Source organism: Branchiostoma floridae, chromosome 17, assembly GCF_000003815.2.
Source record: "Branchiostoma floridae strain S238N-H82 chromosome 17, Bfl_VNyyK, whole genome shotgun sequence".
In the NCBI taxonomy this organism is placed as follows: Eukaryota; Metazoa; Chordata; class Leptocardii; order Amphioxiformes; family Branchiostomatidae; genus Branchiostoma; species Branchiostoma floridae.
In genome coordinates, this window is record NC_049995.1 from 13,379,435 (window position 1) to 13,392,176 (window position 12,742).

Below are 12,742 nucleotides of genomic sequence, written 5' to 3' on the forward strand. Positions count from 1 at the left end.
GAAGCAACCCGAGAACAAGGGCCCGTAGAAGAGCCTGCCTTCAAGGCAATGTTTTACACGTGGCAGATCCAGTATCACACACAGGTGATGCATGCATTTGTTTGATGGCTACATACACGTGGGTTAATAATTAGATCATATCTCATCTCTCGCGATCGCCTGTCTTGGGTCAGTTGACCATGGCCGTAACCATAGGGAAAACTCGAACAGAAAGGCAGGCTTATGATATAATGTTTATGATATTTTTTGTCTGATGGCATTTTTTCTTGATAGCATATCATCACAAAAAAAAGCAAACTACAGTCAAACCTGTATTAGGGGCCACCTCTACAGAGGGGCCACCTGTCCATAGTGGCCACTTTTTGTCGGTCCCTTGGGTACTTTATCTACAAGTTACCACCTCTATACAGAGGCCACCTGTCTATAGTGGCCAAATGTGTCCGGTCCCTTGAGTGGCCGCTATAGACAGGTTTGACTGTATAATTTTCGAAAAAGCCTGACTCGTAGAGCCGGCAAGAAGGCCGATATAAGCATGCTAGTACTTGATTTGAACCTATGTTTGTAAAACTTTTGATGTTATGGTTTCTTTTGATTTTTTTCAGTAAAAGACATCATAGGAAAGTATTCAACTGCTATAGCTGGGTCCACATTTGGTTGGTTAAAGAAGCACAAAAGCGGACAGGCGGCTATTCAGAAGAGACGCAAGTGAAAAATCGTACGACGCTGGAAAAATTTTGAACATCATCCGATGCTCTGCGATGGCTGTTTTTGATTACGATTTAGCTGCGATTCACTGCGCTCATGATCATCGTACGATGTGCGGAATATGCCATCGCAAGGACGTCGTACGATTCTTGTGACCGGGGCTTTACAAAGCACGTTTTGAGAAACAGTAGACCCACAACATTTTTATGATTTTGGTTTTGTTATATACGGCTTAACATCTTGTTGCAAAGGTTCACTTCCGTAATAGGCTCTCAGAAACAAGATGACAATGATTGAACTGAATGAAAAAAGAAATGGGATGAAACTGAGTAGAAGAAAAAATCGCACAGCCTGCGTTAACATTTTTGAGACAACAGATAACGTTGGGCGTGGTATTTGTTACTCTCCAAGCAGAGGTTGATAATGAAAATCATGAAATTACCCCCACCAACCTCTGGTTGTAGAGTAGATATTGGTTACTAATCAGTCTACCTTAATTTGTAATAATGTCTTGTTTGGTAACACGAGCCATGATAAGCCAAAGTGTAATCTTTCATAGTTTCCTTGAAGAAGCTAGGTATATGTTCCTGCTCGCTTTACGTGGTAGAAAAAAACACACACACACACGTATACGCATAAAACATTCCGTTTATTGAGGAAACAATTTTGGAAAACACACTGAACATTTCAGCACATGTTCAATCATTCAGTAGAGCCGTCTTTGAAGACAGTGGCGAACTTTATTTCACAATAAAGCTGTTGAATTTAGTCAGCGTGCAATGTAGTGCATATTATCAAGAAAGACAACATTTGTAAGCAGATGCATAATGTTTGCTTGCAAATGGGTAGGACTAACAAACTACTGCTGTGTTGATTATGTTTACCTTCAAAGAAGGGAAACATTATTGTTTTTGCTCCGTTTCTTCTTCTTCAGGCAAAGGTCAATGACCTGGGCCAGACGATGCATTAGGTTTAGCAAACACCTAATGTGACAATCGATTACATAATGTAGCATTAGTACATAATTGTAAGCTGCAGGACAGAGTTGTAGTGCTTTTTTTTATGACAAAGGAACACAAGATATACAATCTTGGTCACATAATCCAAAATTTAACAATTTTCAAATTATGTTTACTAAACGTGTGAATGTAGTTATGTGGGTACATACTATACGCACCCTCATACCAAGTTTTAGTTTATTTGGTTTTAATACGTACAAAGGCATAGGAGCCAAAACGTTAAATTGTTTTTCTTCAGATGAAAAAAAAACACCCAAAATTCAACAATTTTCAACTAATGTATGCCCGAAGTGAAAGTTACTGTGGGCACATGTCCTACACACCTTCATACCATATTTCAGGTCATTTGGTTTCAATACAAGGGTAAGGAGCCAAAAATATAAATTTGTCGTCAAAACAAATTTTTGAGTGATGTATATGCAAAAAAAGCGTGAATGGGTCATGTGCATGGGCAGATCTCCAATTCACCTCTGTACCAACTTTCGGGTCATTAAGTTGTAATAACAGGGCACAGGGGCCCCAAATGTACATTTGTGGTCTACAATTGTATTCTTAATTTCTTGTTCATTATGTAATCAAACCCAAGGGTGTCTGCCACAACTAGAATAACCATCAACAGTCATCTGGTCTAGGTCATTGACCTTCTTAAATTGGAGAAAAAGGGAGCAAAAATAATGTGCATTTCCGTAAAGGTAAACAAACTTGATGATGTACAAGAATCCGCATTTACAAAGTCACAACAAGTTGTTATTTTGATTCCCCTCATGTAGTTAAACAATTCACGTTTGACTCAACACATTTTCTACATACGAATTATATGTAACACTGCGAGTCTAACATCCTTGGTTAATTCGAAAAAGCCTGGGAGAACCGTGGCACCTCAAGTCTTTGCTCGCGGTTACCATAAGCCAAACACAGCCAACGTTCTTACACAAGTAGCACTGCAGACACAAACAGAATCATATGAAGGTTATACAGAAAGAGAACTGTGCATTGTCTTCTAGACCACTAGAATCAAATGTTGTGAATTCAATAGATGTCATTTCACATTATTTGTACAAATCATATCAAGCAAACTCAGCAGTACCGAGAAAAAGAATTCAATATGTACAACTACGCAATATTCTGCAGAGAAATTAATGCTTACCATGTTTTACACATCTTTCCAGTTAATCACTTTCGCTGTACATCAACATTAAATACCAGTTCATCTATATATGACGCACGAGTTTGAACACAAGCAACACAGCAATGGCACATACACAAATCGAGAGACAACAATTCATTCAACAGAATTTTTATCGTTTTGAAGACAAGTGGACAAACTTTGAAATTTTGTACCAAGTAATAAATAAGTGATAGTTATTAACTAGACTGTTAACATTGTAACTTTTGCATCAACACCTTAAGTGATGAACTTAAAATTCCTTTTTATCAAGAGAAAATTAATTAATCATTATAGAGTCATACGCTGCTTTACATTATCAGCTACATTGATAATCTTGCTGTAAATACATCACATGAATATCTTCTGTACAGTATGACATCCTCAACTGGTATTTGAATTCAGGACACCATCATAATTACCTTTGCAAGAAGGTTATATTTTGTCTGTCTGTCAAAAGCATAACTTGAGAAGCCTGTGATGGATCATGATAGTATTAGGTAGGTGGGTAGGGGTCAGGAAAATGTGGGTTAAGATTATGGGCCCCCTGAGAGCTTTCTAAGGCACTGCAGCGGAAATTTCGCTTTCGATATCTCGTGTTCTAGATCTGGACATGCCCTTGTCCTGACGTTTGAGTCACTGTGGTAGATAGTTCTTGTGGAGGAGAGCAATATTGCTGTAAGTCTTGCCTAGCGGCCTTTTTAGACAATGTTTAGAGGAGAATTAATTAAGAACGTGTTGAATGATCATGATGATGTTTGGTACGTAGAGAGCCTAAGTGATAACGCACATAATAAGATAATAAAACCACAAATTAAGAATTATTTTGCAGTAACGAGGAACTTTGAAACCTCCACTGCATTCCATAATGGGTCTCTCAAACTTGTCACATATGTAACTGAAGAAGAGAGGAAATTGTCCATATCATCACTGATATGCAAATAATATCTCATTTGTAGCATTGATGAGAAAAATATTATTCTTCCATAATGGTATATGATGGAAACTTCATTGTTAGATAGTTTGACTTCTTTTCTGATTCTGAAAGGTCAAACGTGTTCATACGAAAACAACACTTTTGTGTTCTTAATAACCTACGCTATATATATAGAAGGTGTTTTTGTTATTAATAATAAGCATTCATTCGTACGTGGTTGAACAGCATACCTCCAAGTGGCCTAGTTGGATTGTATTGGTATTATATATGTAAGTAGGTCTTGATAGTGATAATGTCTCAAAATGATTAGACTTTGCATGGGTCGATCCCTAGCAATTTGTTACAATACTGCGACGTTTTGCCAGTTTTGGATATGCTATGATCGTCATTTTTGAGTGGTAAGTAGCTCTTGAAGCAGAGAGTGAGTGGAGTGTGTTTGGGCCTCCTAGCGACTTTTTTGTAACTGCAGGAACAGGTGATCATTACAGTCAACACATACTAGAACACATTTTCCATGTATGACTGATGGATATACAAATAGAGCCCAATAGAATCATAGCTAAAATCTATGGTTAATTGATTTTTCACCCATATTTAGTCCCAGAGATGAGGACACAGGAGCCTGTTGTCCATCAACTCTGCCCAGCTCTCCTCCTAGGGTGTGACTGATTACCAGGAATCACTTGTCAAGAAGAACACATAAGAATCACAGTCTCCAATCAGCAATTATAAGGAAACTTATCAGATATAACGTTATATCCTCTAAAACAAACATTAGAAGCTGGGAACTGGGGAAAAAGGCATGATAAACACAGGAGATATCTCCTCTTCTGCATGGTGCGATTCTCCTGCATTTCCCCTGTGCTTCGACTATTGAACTAAGCTTTGGATGGGTTTGAAGGAGAATGACTGAAAGATTAATGGATCATAATATCTATGTAGTTATAGCCTACATGTGCTGTTTTATACAATTGCATGGAAACTATGCAACTCAAGTCTTATTTGCATATCAATGAGGAAATTTGATAAACCTGCTGCATTCTATGACAGGACTTTTCAAACGTCTGAGATAAATGTTAATGAGAAAGCTAGGACCATTGACAAAAATTTGCATACTTAAGTGAAAAGATCATACTGGTGGCATTTTGCACATACCTGATGGTAAACATCATAATTATGACCTCATTTGCATGATTATCAAGATAAGTCTGTGATGATTTGAGAAACATAATTTTTGGGGTGGAGATGGACATGTTTTGCCACTTCCATGGAAGCAAATGATCTTCTTCTTCCATAATCCACCTGTCAGAATGACGTTCCACACCGAAAGCTTGTTTCTAGTACTACATCGTGAGTGCTTCCCTGATGGGTATAACCTTAAACTTTTCAAGTCAAAGGTCAACAAACAGCTGACATTATAATCAAGTACGGTAACATTTCAGTGGCTCTTAGAGTCTTGTTTTGAGGTGAATCTGAATTGAAAAAAAAATTATCCAAGATGTGTATTCAAAATACATCAGTCAGTAAAGGTATGAGCTCTTACATCTTCCTATTGTGAAATGTCATACAGTGTACCACTATGATGTAGTGCTAAAATATACTGATGCCCTTTTTAAAAGCAGCTGCTGTTGAATGATGTGGTCTTGAATTATGCCATGATGCACTTGCCTCAGGAATCTTCCTTTTCAGCTTCCTTCTTTCTGTGAAACAGAACACATGGTACTTGTCAAACTGTGTAAAATTACCAGAAGTATACCTGCAGGACAATTGTGAAACTTAAATGATATAATCATGTCTTATCCAGTGGTATCTTCAACTTGTGGGTCTTGAAAATAAAAACTGGCATCCTACAGGGAAGTGAGAACATGCAAGTCTATCACCCGTCCGTCATGTATTGCAATGTTCCCAGAAAGTCTCTTGACCCAATAATGCATGAGCTTCTTGCACCTTATATTATAGGGCCGAGCCAATCATTCACTTGTCACAATGTTTTTTTCCTTGTTAATATACAATACAAAACAGGGTGTGTTGTATTTGTTTATATCATCCAAACAAACAGAGCTAACTCAAGTTTATTGAAAAAAAAAGAGCAAAAGACACGGCATTAAATCTTGTGAACAATGTTATCTTTCAATTCAAACAAAAGAACCAGGCCAACAGTTTAGTGGCTGTTTGAATTTTCGACAGCAACGCAGGCAAGTGAGTTCCAATTATTTGAATCGAGGTATGGAGCCCCGGGCCTTACTGTATACATGTAAAATATGGACCCGTTGGAACAATATCAACGTGAACACTGCCAGGTATGATATGAAAGTAAATACACAAATTCTGGAGAAAAAAGGTCGAAATGTTTTGTTCTCTGCCCTCACTGTAGACTAATCGTGTTTAATTGTAATCTTGTATATGACTGTACAGATTGAAAATTGATAGTATCATAATTAGTGATGAGGGACAGCCAAGAGCACACCACTCCAAAGAGAGGAAGACTTGTTAAAGGGCAAACCTTTTTCCTTTCTTTTTCTTTTTTTGTTTTGGAAGAGGATCATGCGGTATGGGTGGGAGCATGCCAGGCTTTCCATGCATTGGCTTTATAGAGAGACTATCTGGAATCGTCACCTCATTAGCAGGAGCCACCACAGGTTTGGCAGTATCTCCTTCTGCCTGTGTCATCTGATGTTCAAGGTCAACCTGGTTTTGTGACCTACACATGCACAAATCATGTAATATATATTTTTCTGTGTGAAATGCAAAGTATTAGAACAGTAGGCTCAATCTAGTACACCGTTAGCCTTAATCATACTACTGTAAATGCAGAAATGTTCGCGGTGGATTAATGGTTGTGGTTTTTGCGGTGACCACTTCACCGCGAACATTTTTCTATTATGATATTAGATTGCAGGCTATGGTGTTACAGCGAATTTAAATCCACCGCGAAAAGTCCTTTTTCCCGCTACCACGAAATTAAATCCCCGCGAACTTATTTAATAAATACTTTTTACAGTATCTGTTTTTTCCAGATGTAGGGTTGGACAAGTCCACTAGCACTATTGTCCAGGGCAAATGCATGACTTACCCCACTTGCCCAATTGGGCAAGTAAGATTTTTCCATTGAGTGAGATTTTGATACACTTGTTACTTTTTACAGTCATGACATCATTAGCTAAAGTTTACTTTAAACATAAAAAAAATTGAGGTGAGGCAATAATTAAGGGTTAATGACCCGCCCCGAGGTGTATATTGTGTCATAACGCCTGGTCCTTTGCTATAACCCCCGAATAAAACCACCGAGTGAGCGAAGCGAACAAGGTGGTTTTATGAGGTGGTTATTAGCAAAGGACCAGGCGTTATGACACCATGTACACCGAGGAACACGCGGGTCATTAACGTTATTATCATATAGCCTACCCAAACTTGCAAACTCCTATATGACGCATAGATCCCTTGGTACTATACGTGTGAATCCCTTTGTCGAATTTCTGAAAGTTCACATTTGTTCCTTGGTACATACATTTGTTTACAGATTGCAGTTTGGAACCAAAATTTCCACAGAAAATATTCAAAACATTGCAGTCTTTCGCTTTTTAGAACAACAAAACTCATTATCAATGTTAACAGAAGGAGCTATTCCCTCCTTGCAGTCTGTACTTATTACATGCTTGAAAAAAGCATGTACTGTTTCTGGTAGGGATCTTTGTGATTCCGGACCTATATCTTTAGAACCTCTGGATGGATTGCGATTTCCTTTGCTATGGGGATAGAGTGTGTGACCTATTGTGCTACAATGTATTAAGTAGATTAATAGTTTGCTGTTGTTTTGTGGTTCGTTTTTAAAAAAATATTTACACCCCTTTTCCTGTTATGGAGTGATCTGGCCTCATTCCCTCTGTCTCAACCTCCTTGGGGACAGCTAGCAGCTGTAACATCTGTTTTGTGTTTTCAGTAGCATGGGAGTGTGTGGAAGGGTCGTTTCCAGTGCTATATCTCCAGAACAGAACGTGTGATTGTGATGATATTTACCTCCATGAAAAATGGAGGTATAGTTTTTGGTGTGTCTGTGTGTGTGTCTGTTTGTGTTTCCACATATTTGTGGTCAGCATAACTTTAGAACCTGTTGATGGATTGTAATGATATTTGGTATTTGGGTAGGTGTTTGAAAGACGAAGGTCAAAGTCAAGTTTGGATCCCTTGGTGTGTGACCTTGGTACTGCAACAGAACTTGGATTTTTGTATCTTTTGACATGGATATGCTATGGTCTTGATTTTTTGGTGGCACATAGCTTGTGGTGTAAGGAAGAAGTGTTGTATGTTTGGGCCCTCTAGCAGCTTGCTCTAGAACTGCTGGGGCATTCTGGTCAAAATCTTCCAAGGAGCAAAAAAGAGCAACTGTGACCATCGCTGTCACCTCTGTATGGTGTGAACCATTATATACACATTGAGATACAATGTATGTGCCAGGTGCAGGTGTAACAATAAGAAATAAAAATGAAATGGTGAGGACATCAGAAAGGTGTAGTTTTGGATCTGACTGTTTACCATAGGTAGATATATAACTTAAGAACACTGATGGAATAATTTTGCCAAACATCAAACCATATCAACCCCCACAACACACCATGCGCACCATCACAAAACAAAATATTTCAAGCAGGTTTGAGTTTTTAGACTCTTGTTCCCTCTGCTCTGACATATGTTTCGCTCCTTTTGATTGGCCAAACCCTCCATATCTTGTGTGTACCGCTCAGTCTGGTTGGTCAGAATGAATCAACACCAGCATCCGTGTCGATTTGCATCGACACCGGTGTCGATTCATTCTGACCAATCAGAAGGAGGATACACACCGGCCTGGCTGGAATCTAAGTGTTACGGCGTCATAACCAACGTGGAACGGGGCCTTCTGATTGGTCCGCGGCGCCTGTCTGTATGATAATAAAAATTCAATAGCTGAAACTGAAAATGCATATAAAAGTGACGTTTGTATATTGGGCAAATAAAAGAAACGTTCGGGCAAACACATTTTCTATGTGCCTGCCTGATAGGACAAGTTAATTATAGAAAACTTGTCCAACCCTGAGATGTCAGACAAATAAAAAAATTGCTACACCCAAACATCTGATGAAGCTAATTATTGGACAAATCTTGAAGTTGTAAAATTAATACAATTTACATGCATTGTACTAGTTTGACAATGCCATTACTTCCATTAGCGTGATCACTGTCTGAATAAAGTATTATAATTTAAATGCATTATTAGTGGCTTACCTTGCTTCACTGAACTCTTGGGAAACTGAAAAAAGAGGACAAAAGAAACTAATAATCAAACTGCAAATGCCTTCAGTTCATAAAAAGTACAATGATTATCATATAATACTTCAAGAATTTAACAGAATACAAAGGGTCATAAATCCAACTGTTGATTTTGTTTGGTATGGGAAAAATGTGCCACTCAGGCACTTGTCATTTAATACACTAAAGTTTACAGTTGACCTTATAGCTTCTAACTTTAAGCCAATCAATGGTTGTTAAAACTGCCACTCATGGTGTAAATAATGTCTCTGCACTGTGAATATTCCAAACTTGTGCTGGAATATAGTTACCTAAAAAGGCATCTGATATTTCTAATTCATAGATTAAAATGCAGTAGAATCATTGATTAAACATAAATCAAAGTAATGACATAATTATACTATTAATATACAAAATGTACATAATTTTGACATGTCAATCAACATACGGGCATGTGTATACTAGCATTCTGAAAATTTCTTGCAATATCTGAATTAAGACAGGTAAATAACACTTAACCTAAGGTATTGATGAAAGTATTACATCAATACTAGGTTCAAAATATACAATGCAGTCAGTCACGTATTTACAATAATTTATGATGTTAAAAGATTACAGTCTGCTAACAATGATTTTGAAAGTACAGTTTTGAAGGACTGTCTCAAGTGAAAACTAGACTTGTTTGCAGTTAAGTGAACAAGAATTTAAGTCAGCTAATATACTATCATAATGGTACACTGGGATCTATGGGCACTTGTACTAGTTGTAGCATATTCAATCAGCTCATCTTGGACAAATCATGACAATACTCGTAACTTCAACACAGAAATTTGATACAAACAACATTTTAAAACCTTCTAACTGTTGAAAAATAGTCTGCACATCAAAGATCATACCAGTCAAAGGACTATTCAGTAATTTTTTCTACTTTGAAATTGCTTCTCGATGCAGCAATAAAAAAACACACAGACAAGTTATATCCATCTTTAACCCCATGGAAGCATCTGGGCTTACATGTCCAAAACAGAAGCATGATGCTAAGTCTCCTATTCCTGCCGGTTAATAGTAGGAGTCTCAGACTACAATTTTTATTAAGATCACCACTAGATTCAGCCAGAATGCCTGAGTCCCACAAACTCAATCACACCCTCTCAGCACTGCTAGCCTACATTTAGGCTTTACAATGCTCAATACTATGAGCTCGAGTCTATAATATTATATAGGCCTAGCTTGAATTTCAGCGGGCATGACTGTGCAATAGAACCATATATTATCAGAATCTACCGATCAGAGGGCTTGTAACTTTAGGAATTGACCAATCAGGAGAATGTGTAATATCTGTGACAGTTGTGTGCTGTTTCTTGGACTTGGGTGAGGTTTCTGACTGCATTTTTTTTCAATTGGATGAAAGTGGTGATAATTGTTAGAGGCCAAGAAGAGTGATGACAGGGAAATCTCCAGGGGCCTAAGCATTTGCACGAACCCTATGAAATTCGTACGGATATTATGTGATACACATGAATCACTATGCGAAAACGCACAAATATTATGAAATTCGCACGAATCACTATGCAAAAACGCACGAATATTATGAAATTCGCACGAATCACTATGTGATTCACACGAACCTTATGAGATTTGCCCAAACCTTATGCAAAATTGCGCAACCACTGCCGGGGTCACATGACAGACGGAGCGGGATTTTCAAGATGGCGCCATCGATCGGCGGCGACGGAAAATACGATGTAACACGCCGAAATGAAGCAAAACAGTAGCTTACGGGCTATCAAATACATCTTTGCGACGGTAAATGTCCATTCCATGCCTTGAAATATAAATATCACGGGTAGAAACGCTCAAAATTATGCCTCCTCTCGGTCGCCGTTTTTGCATAAGGATCGTGCAAATCTCATAAGGTTCATGTGAATCACATAGTGATTCGTGCGAATTTCATAATATTCGTGCGTTTTTGCATAGTGATTCGTGCAAATTTCATAATATTCGTGCATTTTCGCATATAAAATTCGTGCGTATGCATAATATTCGTACAAATTTCATAGGGTTCGTGCAAATGCTTAGGCACCCCTGATCTTTGGATGGCAAATCATCACACAGACTATTGTACATTTGTTTTCATATCAAGTGGATAGTTTGCTTACTCAAAATAGCAGTTTGGATACAATTCAAAAATAATCAATGTACTTTTGTTATAAATCTTAAACAACCACTAAAAAGATTTCCTCCAGTACAGACTATAAGGAAGATATACAAAATTTGCCCTGAACAAAATAAATTTTTAAAAAGTCACATTCCCTATACTTTCTGACAAGGGTAAAATTAATTTCCTCTTAGCATAAGTAAAACATGTAATTCTTGATAGAAAAAGGGGCAAATGTTACTTCCAAACTTTTGTAAAACTAATATTATACTGTATGAAATATTGTGTATTCCTGTCAAGTACTGCAGGTAATCACTTCTTCAGTAGCTTGGCAATGAACTACAGCTGCAAGATCATACTGGGTGCCTGCAATTGAAGAGTAAACTTACTTTAGACGCTTGCACATTTTTTCTTTTAAATCTGCATGATACAAAAAATAACAAATTCGAAGTGGTAACAATCTTCAATAAAAGTATGATTGATAAGCACCCATTTTCCCTGAATGCAAATGTTAGATCTCTTCCCCCACCACCCAAAGGAAAATCTAAAGCAGGCATGCAAGTGCATATCTGACAAAGGTTTACAGTAACCGTTGTTACAGTTACTGTAGTAGCACAACTAAGACTTAGGTCTTTCATCCAAAATATGCATCTGATTAACATTTTGACAAATTTTTGCATTAAATGTAGTGACTGAAATAGTGTAACAATTATATTTTGCATGACTAGTAACTTGATATTCAATCTATACGTCACTACCAATTACAATCTTCTAAATCTATTGCAGATGGGGGTAACAGATTGTAAGGTTTGATAAGATACAACTCCTTGTATCTCTTACACAATATGTAAATTCTATCTTATTCGCTAGGTCTAATCTTTCATGCATTACATCATTGCTATATATGATAAGACCATGCTGTAATAAAATGAACATGCCTATGAAACAAGTGTCAAATGTTTCTGCAATTTCTGTCACTTCACGGCATCTCCTTTGCCATGGCCTGCAATTGAACTGGCTCCCGATTGCCTGTAGGTTGAGAGGGCCCCCCAGGGCCTTCAGGTGGGCCAGGCAAATCTAGGATGTCCAGAAAGAAAATATTGTTGGGAGATTGTTTTTGTATTACCCTTTTGTGAGTAGAAGATGACATTTATTAGAGGCACTTGTAAGGGCATTTATTAATTTTGATTATCATATAGCCAGGGGACGTGGACCAATCAGAAGGCCCCATTTCATGCTGGTTATGACACCGTAACAGATGGAAATTCATCAACAGCCGTGCATTAATCATTTCATTAAATGCACACGTGCATTATAATGACTTTTGAAAGTTTGAACCATCAGAAGGACAGGCAGAGAGGGACAAGGGACATTGCAGGGGGGTGGTGGCTCCTTCTGTTAACATTGATAGCGCTTTTCTTTCTTCAGAAAAAAACTTAACCGTCTTTAAATAACACAAATAAACGTAAAATATA

General features: G+C 37.7%; 1 long non-coding RNA gene across 1 annotated transcript; it reads right to left on the minus strand.

Annotated features, from left to right (window-relative positions):
- Nucleotides 1-5,487: 5,487 nt before the first annotated feature.
- LOC118404766 lies at nt 5,488-9,254 on the minus strand. The gene is made up of 3 exons (XR_004829805.1): nt 9,086-9,254; nt 6,443-6,527; nt 5,488-5,526 (listed from the first exon to the last, which is right to left on the minus strand). It is a non-coding gene; the product is annotated as an uncharacterized LOC118404766 (long non-coding RNA).
- Between the last annotated feature and the right edge of the window lie 3,488 nt (nt 9,255-12,742).